Source organism: Bombus terrestris, chromosome 6, assembly GCF_910591885.1.
Source record: "Bombus terrestris chromosome 6, iyBomTerr1.2, whole genome shotgun sequence".
Lineage (NCBI taxonomy): Eukaryota > Metazoa > Arthropoda > Insecta > Hymenoptera > Apidae > Bombus > Bombus terrestris.
The window spans coordinates 9,954,555-9,969,557 of NC_063274.1; the positions used below are offsets into that span (position 1 = coordinate 9,954,555).

Below are 15,003 nucleotides of genomic sequence, written 5' to 3' on the forward strand. Positions count from 1 at the left end.
CTGTGTAAAAGATCGTTCGTGGAGAAGGGATCGTCGTCGGCTGTGGAACACGGTGCAAAGAGGAAGGGATTGCGCGTGAAGGGGAACTCTGGGTCCGTAGAGGGGAGGAGGACACCGAGTAGACAGAGAGCAACGGTGCGACGGTGGGAAAGAGAAACGAGGGTGCTAGAAAGGAAGAGAGAGAAGGAGAGTTGGCGCTCGAGAGAGATGGGAGAAAGGCCTGCTAGGCTCGCCTTCGTTGACTGCCGCGCGGCGCGCTAGTTTCGGCTTGCCGCTCCGACGTGACGGACGCTCTTTTCCAGTGGTCGCCGGCTTACACGTGGAGACGGCCTTCTCCGGTGTGTCGTAGTTTTCTTTGTTTTGATCGCGTGTGATATCGGGTGCACGGCCTCGACGTACAGTGAAAATTCGGTGTAATAGTGAAAACAAACGAATTACATGCGGTAATTTCGTTTTTCGACCGCGTGTACGCAACTCGAGTGAGTTCAGTGAGCACAATACGACGCGTTGAAACACGCGTTTGTGAGACTCGGACGGTGCGTTTTATTCGAGTCTGTTCGCCACCAACTACCTCGATTTGGATTACCTGAATCTGAAGCATCGGAACGTGACGAGAACCGTGAGGGAGAGAGCAGCCAGATCGAAGCTCGACATTCAAAAAGGTGCGTCTCGCATTCATACAAGTGTCTCGAAATGTTCGAACGTAAAAACAGTCAAGGATATACATATCACCTCAACCCACTTGTCGGGGGATCATTTGCAAAAATATTCTGTGTAAAGTGTCTGGATTACGTGATCGGTACTTGATTTCGATGTGCGTAGTTCTAATCGTCGGTGATCTCTAACTGTTTTGATAGAATGTTTATTTTGAAATGCTCTTGGCGTTCAGTTTATCGATCAAATATTCGATCGCGTATATGCCACAAAATGGCGTCGTCGATCCACTATACCACAGTCTTATGGCGCGGGAAAGAAAATTAACAATTTCAAAACGTTTTGTAGTAAAACTTCTTTCGGTGCAAAGCTTTCGTCAAATTTACGCTTTTCTTATTTCGTGCACTCCGAAACTTGCTACAAAGAAGCCAAAAGTATTGATGGTAGATTTTTCGATAATAAAATAACGACAACCGATTTTCATTATGATCAATGGCAAACTCGAGTGACCAATCAAAAACTGTGACATATGTGTATCCTCGACTGAATATCAAATCGTTAAATTAGAAGAACTCCGATTCGTTGAATTTATCCGACATCTTGATCCAGTATCAAATGTAAACATCTGTATACGTTTTGTTTGGCGGTGAATTCTTTTTAATCGTAAAATTGACCTGGGGCGTATTTTGTAACAACAAACATTGTTCCATTTTGCGCCGCAGATGGTGTCTGACGATTCTGGGAATTTTAGATTTAGGGGAACACCTGAACCATTTGTTTGGCTTGACGAACCTTAGCAATGCCATGTTTTTACTAAGGGCATCGAGAATGTGCTCGTCTCGTATACAGTGTCAACAAACTCGGTCGTTCGTTTACTTCGCTCGTTGTTTTGTGCTGCTCGTAAAAATAATCATAAAAAGAAAGAGAACGTAAAAGAAAGTAAAGTTACATGAAATTTTTAATAATGCTTTTTCTGATATTCGAATAAAAAAATGCAAGGGCGTAGATAAAAATATAACATTGACGCAGTCGGAAGAATTTTAAACGAATATGCACAGGATCTCCCGAGGGTTAGTGTTATTTTACGATGCTTGTGCTGTTTTATCATCAAGAATGTTATTTTTTCATTCGTGAGAGTCAAAAAGAAAGAGAGGAGTCGCGGAGGAAAGAAAGTGATAGATGCGATATTTATTCGCATTAAATTAACGGACGGCGAGACCGATCCGTGTTAAGGCTTAACGAATGTGTACCTTTCCATGGACGTTGAAATCCTTCGGGGCCACTCTATTATGTCGGAACGAGTTTCTTAGTTTCAAAAACCAGTTCTCGAAAAAAACATTTTTTTTACCGTGTAACGCGTCGTGCAGCCAAGAAACATTGGAATTCGTCAGGCGATGAGCAAACTTTTCTTTCGCCCGGAACGACGGAACCACGACGTTTTAAAGCGGATAGATCGTAGCTGTAAAAGAATGTCTATATTTCATTATCCTTTAAACGCGAATTGTACGCACGTTTAAAAGTCGCCACTCGAGCATATTATCGTAAGCTACATAGATCGTACCATTGAATATGTATGTATTTAGATAAATTGTATTCGTGTTTCGACGTTCAGAGAAAATAATTTTGTTTAAACTTCAAATGGATAAATATATTCTAAAGTCACATGTAGATGGAGAGATATTGCAAAATTTTATTTTTAGGATCGTTTATCATTTTTGTATATGTGATAAACGTAAAATGGTCCAGTGGTTTCAAGTGTCACAAAAAATATACCTACCAGTTCGTTTTTCAAAAAATTGGCATGGAATCGGAAAAAAGGTTTTCCAAAGTGGTTTTATTAAAATTGATCTGTTTAGCTTTTTGCTTTATGGTTAATGTTGGGTAGGAAAATAGTTTGTTTTAATCATGGAAACGCAATAGTTTAAACGTTGGACCTGAGTAATATTCTTTGATTTGATTTTCCCTGTATCTCATAAACTTATTATTATCAGATATTTTTCGTGTATAATAACATTTTGATTGTTATACACATATCGTTTGTGACTTCAATCAAGTAATTATCGTTTCGTTGGCCGAAACAGCTAAATCATATTCTTGAATAATTTAAAAGAACGCAATAAATGTCTAGAATAAAAAAGTCAACATGTTCAATTCTCTGATTTATACGTAATACGGTAGATCAATTGATGTTTCAATTGCTTTATTACACAATTGTCCAATTACTTTCGAGCAATATGTTTCAATAGAGAGCATAATTCTCCGTTTGCAACCAATTTCTGATAAGCTCGGCAAGTTTGTATATTTTAACAGTAACATTGAGCTAGAATAGCAATTTATGTATCTGATCAGGAATTTATGTATCGCTGTTTTTTAAAACTGAATAGACGTGATAACGCGTGCATGCCACTTTACGAACCACTAGAGAATATCATAAAATTCAACACAGCAGAATATTTACATAGACTGTATATAAAAATAGAAACATAATTTTAAAATGCAATATACTGTCAACCTATTCTATTTATTATCAAATAACTTATACTTTTACTTAAATATTACTATTAATTCAATATTATATATATTAAAATAATATTATTTTGAAGTGAAGTATATATATTTTCTTTGTCCTTTTGAAAGTTTCAAAAATATCAGTTGTCATAACATCTTTGAACCTAACAAGCTTTTGACTGTATCATATTAAACTACTCCCATTCAAAATCAGAAAACCAACAGAAATGGAATTGTCATGTATTCGTTCTCAGTTGTCTTTATCCGATATTGTTCTTGGTTAACTGACTGATATGTTTGCGTGCAAACAGGCACCACCTAAATTTGTCCAACGATAAGATTCACCGTAGAGAAATCTACTTCGAAATTGTATTGTCGGTTATTTCGTCTATTAGCAGGGATCCACGGTACGTTGTTAAAAGCTACGTACGTAGTTTCCACGGGTGCTTTGACCTCTTGTCTTAGTCCGCATGTTAACGAGGCTTCGTTAATTACACCTCGTGGGATTACGACAGGGACAGGTGGCCGACGATTATCCATTATCCGTCCTAGAAACGTTGCTCAAATGGACACAACCAAGCATCGGAGATAACCGCTGATTAATACAGTCCATTCGTGACGACGGAATCGATGTCCAATTGACCTGGTCGGTTTAACAGTCGAATCTATAGAAATGAAAAAGTGGTAGGACAGGTATTTTACGATTCCACTGTTTTATCGTGACATTTCTCGGGGCTACTTGCCTAGATAAAAATTAACTTCGTCAAATGGAAGAGAAGAGAGAAGGAAAATTGTACCTATAGATCGAATTTCAGAGAATTGAAAAATAGGTGAAAGCGTTGGTTAGGATTCGTAAAAAACACCGATGCCAATAAAAAAGCGAAGAGAAGGTATCGTAAACTCGACCAAGACAATAAATAAATGGTTGAGTAGAAGCTCGGCTGGTGTATAAAGACGGCAACGATGGGTCGGCTCTAATACACGGGAACAGCTGGCACGGTCTTCGATTCAGCCTCTCGAGAGTGCTGATCCGAAAGTGACAAAGGCTAATTTTATGAAGGAAAGAAACACGAGTGGTAAACGCTCTGCTCGAATTCGTAATGGTTATTCCATTCTTTTCGTGTCTTAATCGATCGAGATTCTGATTTTTATTGAAGTAATATATATTCTTTCACGACGCGGACAAGGCTATTGATTGTCGCTGTTATCGTCACCTTATTTTTGCTTTGTTCCAATTCTCTATTGGTTCTTTCTTTTATACGTTCTTTGAAATTGATATGTTCTTTTTCAAATGGAGCTACAGCTCAATTGTATTTTCATATGTAAAATTGCTTCCTTTTATGCGTCCTTTGAAGTTGATATGTTCTTTCTCAAACGGAGCTGCAGTTCAATTGTATTTTCATACGTGGAGTTGCTACGATGAATAATTTCAAATCAGACGTTGTTATAGTTCGTACTACGTTCTCGAATGATCTCGTATCGTGCTTTTAAACGCTTGTAAGAGGCCGGTGCAATCTGAAGTAAACTCGCCTCCACTCGTATCGTAACCAGAGCATGAAAAAGGCGAGGACCAAACAGCGACACGTGCATCGGTGGAAAAAAGATGGATTTTTGAAATGCATGCTCGAAGCATAGAGAAATGTCTGACGCACGAGCAACGTGGTCTAACCTAGCCTCGAGTTCCATGGATTGTTCGACGTTCATTGAATATCCTGTAACGAAGTTTTCGGCTCGATTAAGAACGCCGTCGAGATCGATATTTTACACGCTTTTATGGTTCAACGCCGTCGGTCGCGCAACCTTCCGTTTAATATTCTAACGAACTTCCATTCCTTCGCGCCTTATTTTCGCGTAACTTGGTCAAACATGGATTTTACTTTCGTTGCTGATTCATTTTTACATCTTACAAATTTAGTCGTTTGATAATATATGAAGACACTTGGGTTACGATTCTTAATATTTTTGAAGAAACTAAATATAAGAGTGTTGAAATAATTTTGTGAATTTATGCGAGATTATATTTATAGTAGATTGCACGTACAATAAAAATGAATGCCAGATAATAATATATGCAGGTAACATATTTATTTGTTATCCTCCTAATATTTGCAAGATTTAATCTTTAAACTTTAGTAGGTTACATATAACATGGCAAAATGTAGGCAATTCTCCAAATATCGCTAAAAATTCAGTGAATACAATTTTTTAGCGAATACCAGTAATTTTACTAGAATTAATTCGATCTATCCGCGAGACATTATAGTTATTACCATCGAAGTGGTATTGCTATCCAGAGAATTAGAATGCGTTATATGACATTCTTAGGATATAACGAACAGTTAAAAAATTCGCGAGTAATGTTCGAACGTAATACATGGTGTCCTCTTTATACGGAAAGAAATAATAAATACTTGAGCATCATACGTTTGACCGTAATCGAGGAAACTGCCGGAAATGAAATATTACTTGGCGTATTTACCGGCTTTAATAGCATTGCAGAAAACGTGGAAATTCATGGTGTACGATATAACGATTACGTGCATGGTTTCGCTGGGAGAAAACTGCCACCTTACATTCTCGTTAACATTTATAAACTACGTAACATTAGCAGGAATTTTTCTGGTCTCAGCAATCTCGTATACCCACCGTTTCTTTGTCTCTTATTTGTTTGTTTGTTTTTTTTTTTTTTTTTTTAATATCTGCCTGTAACATACAGTAGCTTACGAAAATATCCGAACACATTTATGAATGTATAATCTCATTTATATTTTTCCGAAAAAATGTGACTTCGATAATCATTATGAGAAATTTTGAAGAGGTCTCAAAGGTAGACGTGATTCGATTCGAGCCGTCACTGCTTTTCCTTTTTATTTACCGCGAAGAATGGAAGACCGTTTCGGTTGAATAGGTGACGTAGCGTTGTGCTCAGTTTTGCAACAGGTATACAAAGTATTCAATAGGAGATACAGCCACGGACAATGCGTTTGCTAGGTGTACGCATTTTTCTTTTTCAGAAAAAAATTGATCGAAAATCGGAACGTAAAGTGCGTATAGACGTGACTGAAATATGAAATCGTTTTGCTGCCTTTTTCGTAAGAAGCTCGTACAAATTGAAGGTACGAGATGGAATATTTTGCATGAAACGTGCATTTCACGAGCTCTTATGCATTATATGCTACCGAGCTATACTTGGAGCTCCTAAAAGATATTGTAACGTGTAAGATAGATTCTTCTCTATAAGATGCACTGGTATTGTTTCTAACTCTTCTTGTTCTTGTCGTCGCCGTTGTGCGTGGAATGTTAATGAAGAAGATATATTCTTCATCGATTTTTGTATTCATAGCTATTAATTTCTAATATAGCATAGAAATAGTTTGACGTTGAATAAACAGCGTCGGAAGGTTTTTCTTCGATTGAAATGTGACAGAGTATTTCGTCAAGTTTAATTAACTTCGATATACGTAATTCGCGATAATGCCCTGAAGAATGTATCATCCAATAACATGTACTAATTGAACGTCATTCGCTATAATGTATACAAAATTAATGGCATATAATTAAACATGAATTGTGTTAATTAATTTGTCATTCGTAATACGTTAGTTAATTGAGATACATATTAAACAAATTAACCGTGGTTTCATCCATTCTCACGTTGTTTATTTAATTATGTTCTTTGACTTATTACGACCTGTTTTACATGCGCTTCGATCTATATAATATATAATCTATATAATATCTATATCTATATCTATATCTATATAATAAAAGTCACTGAGTCACGAAAACTATAATCCTCAATCCTTCCATAAATACTCGATTTAGTAAATGTCTGTCTCGCCTACTTCCCCCTGGATCTAATCTTGTTTCTTACAATTGGTTGCAGAACCGGTAGATCGTTTTCCATTATTGTTAAAGAGCGTTTTTGTTTCGAGATTATACATATACGAACATTACTGTTATTCGAGACAGTTGCTCGTATCCGAGAACCGCCATTTTTTTTTCGTTTTTCTCGGTATTTCCGTGCTGGTAGCCGCACGAGTCAGCACGAGATATATCGTACCTTGTAAAACGTGTAGTTAATAAAGTATTATATATAACCCAACTCTGCAATTTTCTTACCTATGCAACAATTATCAACTAATTCCGCCGCTATTCTCGGAGTCGAGCCACTCCCGGCATGAATATTTCGTAAAAGTACGTTTCAGATAAATGTTGAAGCACTTAAAGTAATCTGGGCTTAGCACGGTATTGCGATTATTAAGCTAAGTCCACGGGATGTGCGACGAAACGATCGCAAATGGGAATGCGCTAGAACTCCTGAGCTGATTAATAACCTGGAAATTACGTAGACCCGTCTCTGTCTCCGCTTCCCATCTTCTATTATCTATCGCTTCCTGCTTCTCTATATTCCTTTCGTTCTTCTTTCTTTCAATTTTCTATCTTCGTCTCGCTCCTTTTTGCTTCTTATTCGTTTCACGTTTTGTTCCTCTTATCGTTCGCAACAAAATCAGATCGTTGAAAATTGGTCTGCGATGAAGGTAAAGCAAGAAGTGCGAATACAGCTCGCTGGATGGACCAATTCAGTCGCAGACGCGAAGACGTCGGTAGTCGTGTCGTAAAAAAAAAAAGATAATAGCTCGACCAGTTTCGCACCGAGTACGCCTTATTACGAGGCGCTCGTGAGATCGCTCTCCTCATAATGAACAGAGATGACGTTTCTCTCACTCAGCCGATGATCGTTGCTACGAGGAATATTTAAAACCCACAGTTCCATAAATAGTTGAATTTTCGGTTACTCAAATACCTTTTATTGTCGTTCAAGCGGTATATGAAATCTGTATTCTTTCAGCGTTTCCTAATTTTTGTAGTCAATTTACGCAGGGATAGCTTAGGCTAGGTATGTTGCCGACGTGGAAACAGTGTACTTGAGTTGACACACGTAATTGCATATTTAATTAAGTGTTGGAAAAAGTGACGTCTGTCAGGTTCTATTCTTTCCATACCACTTCTTACGTTTGACTGGCAATGTATATCTGTTAGAATGTTTCTCGCTTGAGGTTTTGTACATAAGATAAAATATTCATTGAAATTTGTAAGGAGAATTTGCTTGGCTGAAGGAACCTAGAATCTTCTTTACCTTTTAAATTATTTGTATTTGTAAAATCATTGACATTTTCTGTCGTCTAAATGAAAGAATCAGTTTCAAACATTAATGCATTAAAATCTTACTAAATTATCCTGAATGAACAAACTATCTACACCGTAACATTGTGTAAGTAGATGATTCAGATACCTTGATACCATATTTCCTTTTCCCAGTTCACACCAAATATCCTACGTCGTATAAACGTCTTCCTTAGTTGTTCCTACAATTCCCTCGGCTTTGCGTTTAAACCGACACAAATCGCTTAGATCACTATCCCGACCATCAAGGCGCGATATATAACACCAACTGAGACGACCGTTACCCATATAAAAGAAGCTGTGAAGCAAGTGCTTTACGATTCATTCTCTTGTGTCTGATTCGTCGTGTCGCAGACGTCTGCCACGCGAAGCCGTGTTGCCAAAGTCGAGGGAATCGGCGACAGAGTCGTTGACCGCCACTCCGAGGAAGCCTACGCGTATTCTGCACGCATAGCTGACCCTATATAACCCACGTAACCTCGTTCCTCGCAACGAACGAGGAAACGAATGAATGAACCGAGCCAGTCACCCGTTCACCTAGCGTACACGAACGACTTAACACGGTGGCGTCTAGTTTCTACTCGGCGCGACAGGAAATCGTTGCTTTAAATTAGAAACAATAACCATGTCTCGTTGTAGAGAAAGAGAGAGAGAGAGAGAGAGAGAGACGCGTAGCTGGCTCTGGCGCTTTGTTATACAGTTATCTACAGTCGTGGAAAGTGCGGCTGGATTATAGAGTGCACAGCTACAGCCACGGTAATAAGCTCCTCCTCTAATTCGGTACATGCCGCTGGAGTAGGTATGCGCCATGATACGAATGTCGCTAATCTTCGCCGCTACCTTCGCCCGTTTTTATACCAGTGGAACGCCTTACGTAAACGATCCGCATCTCGAAACCGTCTTCGGTGTTTCTTGGTTAAACGAGCGCCGCTCGACAGACCGGTCAGCTTTTTTCGTTGCCACCGTTTTTTGTCACGCTTTCGAGACGCGTACATGCTTCTCTATGTAGCTACCTACCGGACCGAAGCAGCTTACGATCGTTTACGATTCATTTTACGACCAGCGTTTTGCGAGTAAATCACGGAACGATGATGTACATACTTAGTACGCGAGGTATCTGGATAGTGTGTTTCGTTATATGTATGTACACGTAGTTGGGTGATGATTGCTGGAGCGGAGGGGAAAGAATTTGTCGGTAGGTTGGACGACTCAATTCGTCGTTGGTTGGGCTAAGCTGTTGGGCCTAGGGATCTTCCCCCATTTTGTCTCTATTATCGCAGGTCGAAAGCAGTGGGTGATGCCATGAACGTGTTGGCGAATACAATGGATTCTTCGGAGAACCGTTGGGTTTATATAAACTTGTAGTAGCATGTAGGAGATATGTGATTGTTTTTTTGTTGTGGATGGTATCGGTACATAGGTCGGAGCATGTAATTGAGGGAGAGATGGAATAAGCGTCCTTTGTAGGGAATTTATGGTGCTTTTTATGATCTCTTTTCGCATTTATGGATGCATTGCTATGTTATATTTTTATCGTCCAAGTTTTTACACGCCCGAACAAATTCTATATCAAATAATAAAATAGTGTAGCATTTTTATGAAGAATATTTTATTTTCATTTCTAAACGATTTTTCCCGGTCAAATTTTAGATAGTACCCTCCGTTTATATGAATTTCATTTATTTGTACGAGCTTATACGTATAGTGTCGAATTAAATGGACGAAAAATCGTAAATAGACGATGGAAAGAATATGTGGCCCTCTATTATATATCACAAACTACTTGTCGTCCGACAAGTTCATATAGATGGAGTTTACTGTACGCATTTTTCATAAAAAAAATTTTAATCGTGATCAGATTAGTTTCTACTTATCAATACAGATTCGATTTCGATTCATCAACACAATCCAATAATTCCTAATCTTCGCAACAGAAGAATCTTCACGCGCGCTTTCAGACGATGATTCCTGACATGACGATCCTAAGAAATCGACAATGGACGGCCACAGGGGAAATCTACTTTATTGGTTTCTTTGAGACGCTCACCTCGTCATGCCCGCTTTTGTTTGTTGAGTCGGTTTGCGAATTTTATCGTCGGTCATAAAGTGCCGGTATAAAAGCAAAGGATACGAGAGTAACGATACGAGGGAACGAAAGAGCTGAGCTACCTTGCTTCTCTGGTACGCACACGCGTGTGCGTTCTTCGTACTTACACGCGAGGTACTCGCCGGATACGCCGGCCTAGTACCGTCAGACTCGCCGGCATTGTTCCCTACTAGTCGAGTTACGTGTTCCGCGAAGAAGTTTCGCGTTATTTCTATAATACACGCGATACGGCGTCCCGTGTATGGAAGTACGACTCGCGCGATACCACTTCGCGTGCTCTTTACGCCAGCTTACACGCACGAAGCCGACCGAGAGACACCGTCTACGTCAAATCTCGGTTTCGTGCGTGATGAAACTTCGTTACAATTTAATTGCATAATCGTGAAATTTAACGACGCTTTTTTCGGACTAATAATGGAACCGATTTAATCTTGGATGAATTTTAGGCAAATCGTTCGGTAATTTTGCAGTTTTAACTTTTTTGGTGTTATACAGGATGTAATAAAAATAAGCGAGGAATTGTGTATGATTGTGTATTAATGAAATTATAGTGATTACGGAAATTGATGCAGTTTTTGGAAAGATTAAGCGGAGATGGTTTTACCTCTGATGAGCCCTAGATGAATCGCTGTATGATATTGGTGATTTATTTTAGAGTAAGTTTTTTTTGTAGAGGATGAAAAAGTAAGGAAATAAGTTTGTATAAATAGATGTTCTATAGGTACGACTTGTTTTTGTGTTACGGAAATTTATTGAATTTTATTATTCTCGAGTGCTACACGAATGGAATAATTTTTCATATTTGTTTTAGAAATAAAGAACTATGAAAGTGCTACGTAAATTTATATGAAAGGTTCTCTGTAACTCGATAACAAGGTGAAACAGAACACACGTCCGTGCAAATCTTTTTTATTATCTTTGAGTTTAGAGAGCGATTCTTATCTCATATTCATAGCATAGTTAGATTCGATACAGAAAATTGAACAACCGTATTGAATTAATAGACGTTGACTCAGATTCAATCTACAAGAGGAAACAGATTATAAAGCAAGCACTAGGATCGTGAATATCGCAGTGGCTGGAAACTACCAGTCATCGTTTCGATTATTTTAAATTCATTGCGTATCGTTCGTAGCCTGTAATAGAGTATTAGTCATTAGTCTGTGCAGTATGCAGAGCAGGTTTCAAATGTTCCTGGAAGAAAATGCATTTATATTCAGATACGTACTGTGGAGGTCATACGGTTTAGATAGCTGGATCGTTTTTTCTAATTCGTCACACTAGTAAACCACAACTTGGACACATACACATACAACTTTACTTTTATTATTCCGTATACACCTCTGAAGCGTTAACATATGTTTAAATAAGCATTTTACAACTTTACACCATTACAGACGCAACCATACGATCGTGCATAGCCATACAGTTGCATTTTATTGCACACGTTCCTCGAAGCAGTATCTTGATATTACATTGTCAATAACCATTCCCTGAAATAGCATTCTGTGTATTCCTCGATGCTCGTTGTCATTTTTCACCAGCCAGGTATCGGCTATTTTTTGTATTCCTTTTTTCCCCCTTAGATTTATCAAAGATAATGAGTCTCTGTTTCTACGCTTTCTCTCCTTCGTTTGCTATCCTGCTTTTTGTCCTTTCTTCCAACGTCTCTCTCGTTTTCCATCGCGACGTTGCCTGTTTGATCTTCAGGTTTTCTTATCGGGCATCGCGACGTCTCTACTCGAAAGTTCATCAATATCGACCTAAGATGCTGCCCACTCCACGCTTTGCTTGTCCCATTACCGCTTCTACTTCTGAAACAATTTCTTTGATAATCTTTACACGGATCCGTCGATCTCTTCCGCTGACGAAGACGCTCCGCCGGCATTGGTAATTGGTTCGAGGGGAAAGGACTATTCACGATCGGCTCGCAGCGCCAATTATTCATGTTCGTGTTGCTGTCCGATTATGATTAATGATTCACGGACATTCCTATCCTTCGATTATGCGCTTGTCCCCTGTCCTTCCGCCGGCTCCAAAGCCAATTTTATTGTTTTACATAAAATGATATCGATGATATCGCTTCTTGTATCGATAATACAAAGTTTCGGAGTCTAAAGAAGAGAAAATTTCACCTAGGATCATGAACATCTAGAAGCGTTTGAAAAATGATTTTTAGATTATTATTTAACTTACGTACAATCCGACTTGTTAGAGGTATTGATATTCGATATTAATGAAATGTGTGCAAAATAAAAGACATTCATTGTCGATCGTAAGGACAGTATTTAAATGCAAATTGCTCACTTATGGGAGTGTATCCGGAATCATGAGTATCTCTCTTACTTGAAATATTACACAATTTCTATGGTGAAGATATCTGACGATGATAATATCAATGTGACTTGTCCCAAATAGAGTTTGGGTAGCCGAAATCACAATAATTCCTGTTACCGATCATATGTCAGTGTCACACGCTTTCGAAATCGTAGTCCACGAATGGAATGCCCGATGCTATTCAAAACTTGATACTCATATACATGCTTCTAACTGTTAATTCAATTTTCAATCGAAGCAGGAGCAGATAGCCATCGAGTCGTTTTTTGTTAAAGCCAGATCTAAAAAGAAATTGCCTCTTTTAAAACGGTATATATATCAATGTTTCTCACTATTGAGGATTTAAATAAGTATAAAAAAAACTAAAAGGAGGAAGGAGAAAGGAATTAAACAAACTCCAAACAAATTTCATTTGTCTAATAGACAAATCATACAACAAAAGTTCGTTGATTCTCTCCATTACTTGCGGCTTTTCCTTCGTATATTGGTTCGTATCTAAATAAGTGAATTCCATTGTCGTTTCTTTAATTCTACGTATCCAATTTTGATAGATACAGAAAAAACAAAGCTTTAATCAATTACCTATTGTTAATGAAAACATACCTTGTTTAGAATCCGCGTTCGTGATATCTTGTATAACGTGTCAAAAATTCGAGCCAGTTTTGTCAAGTTGAAGGCTTACTCGACCACTGATTACATAGAGTTTCGTTCCAATAAACGAAGTTTCGCTGTTAATTTAGTAAAACGGTACTACGGTACCGAGCAAGTTCTTTTCTGACCGTAATCTATAAAGGAAGCATATCTCATTGTCAAGGTTCCGCTAATATACACATTCATCGATACGATATAATAGCGTTGCTCCGTAGAGGCTCATGGAGGCCGGTAAGTCGTGACAACGACAACGTGGAATCCGGCGAGTTGACCGTTCGCTTGTTCCGACTGCAATCTAGCGTCATTACCGACATCACAGAGAGCTCGTTAGTCTCATTTATATTCACGTTGCTGGAGTACAACTTATGTTGCGAAGGAGACGAGGAAGTTGGCCTGGACTCTCCTGCGCTATCGTTGTTGCGCCGAGAGTAGACTATGTTGCTTTTGTTGCTCTAGAGCGAGCAGCTGACAAAGTGCTGGCCGGTTCCGGCCTTCCGTATGTTCTTCACGTTCCGTATAAACTTTCCACCCGGGTGGTAATGCTGCTTTTAACGAAACAACCACGTTCTCATGACCCGTTGTCGTTGGCGTCGTCCCGTTCGCCGAGATTGTTTCGGAAACGTCTTAATTGTACGAGGGCTGTATTACTCCACTGTGTACCACTTGTGCTCTCTTGAAATTCAATTTAAGACACAAGTTACGGACAGACCCTACTGAGGAATCCCGTTTTATTTCCGCGTATCGATACTCCGATTATACCGCTTCTTCGATAAAATTGGCTAGCTAAGACTCATCGTTTTTATTTGTTTTTGAAGTTACACATGTATTTTCCAATCTTTTCAAACTATCGAAGCTGTTAAAATATTTCTCGTCTTATTTTTAAAGAACCTATCTTTGGACCAAACAAATTATTTTCATTTTCAACAATGTGATATCAGAATTTTCAAGTTTATCAGAAAACCGACAAAAAATTATTTATATTTTTCTCCTATGATCTTTATTTTCGACTCGTTAATCACCTTTGTTATCTCTAATCTTTCAATTTTATTCGCTTGGAATCTCGTCGCTCGACCTCTTGCTACATACCAGCTCACCGTGTTTTTTTTTTTTGTAAACTTCAGATACAAGTATATACCGACATTTTTGGGTTCAACCCTGTTTCACTCGCGACACAGATCACGACAAAGCTGCACCCGATGGTACACACGCACTTTGATTATATCACACGATTATACACGCGTCCCAATCGCTCTCTTCGTTCTTGTCCGCCTGGATTTCCCCGGGGCCTGATGCGACTGTAATTAGTAGAACGTGCCTGGATAGCGATTTCAGCGAACACTTCGGCAAGCTAGCGCGCAAACACGGTGAAATTAGTAAGCCTACAAAATTTTCGGGCCGTTTTCCCCAGATTATTCGGCTCGATGGCGTTTACGCGTGCTTAAATTAGATGATATTTTAACCCCTTGGTGACAACGTCAGGGTGATGGAAACCCCATCGTGCCGCTGTTAAGGTATGCACGAGCGACTAGACTGTTATGCTTAGGTTAAGCTTATGTTTG

The 15,003-nt window shown here is 38.8% G+C and overlaps 1 protein-coding gene across 8 annotated transcripts in view; it reads left to right on the forward strand.

Annotated features, from left to right (window-relative positions):
* Positions 1 to 249: 249 nt before the first annotated feature.
* The window catches only part of LOC100650960 (fat-like cadherin-related tumor suppressor homolog), a 499,821-nt gene continuing 485,067 nt past the window's right edge, over positions 250 to 15,003 (forward strand). For all 8 annotated transcript variants that reach the window (XM_048406896.1, XM_048406897.1, XM_048406901.1 and 5 more), the window contains exon 1: positions 250 to 662. The gene's annotated coding sequence lies outside the window, so the exon portion shown is untranslated. The remainder of the gene's footprint in view (positions 663 to 15,003) is intronic.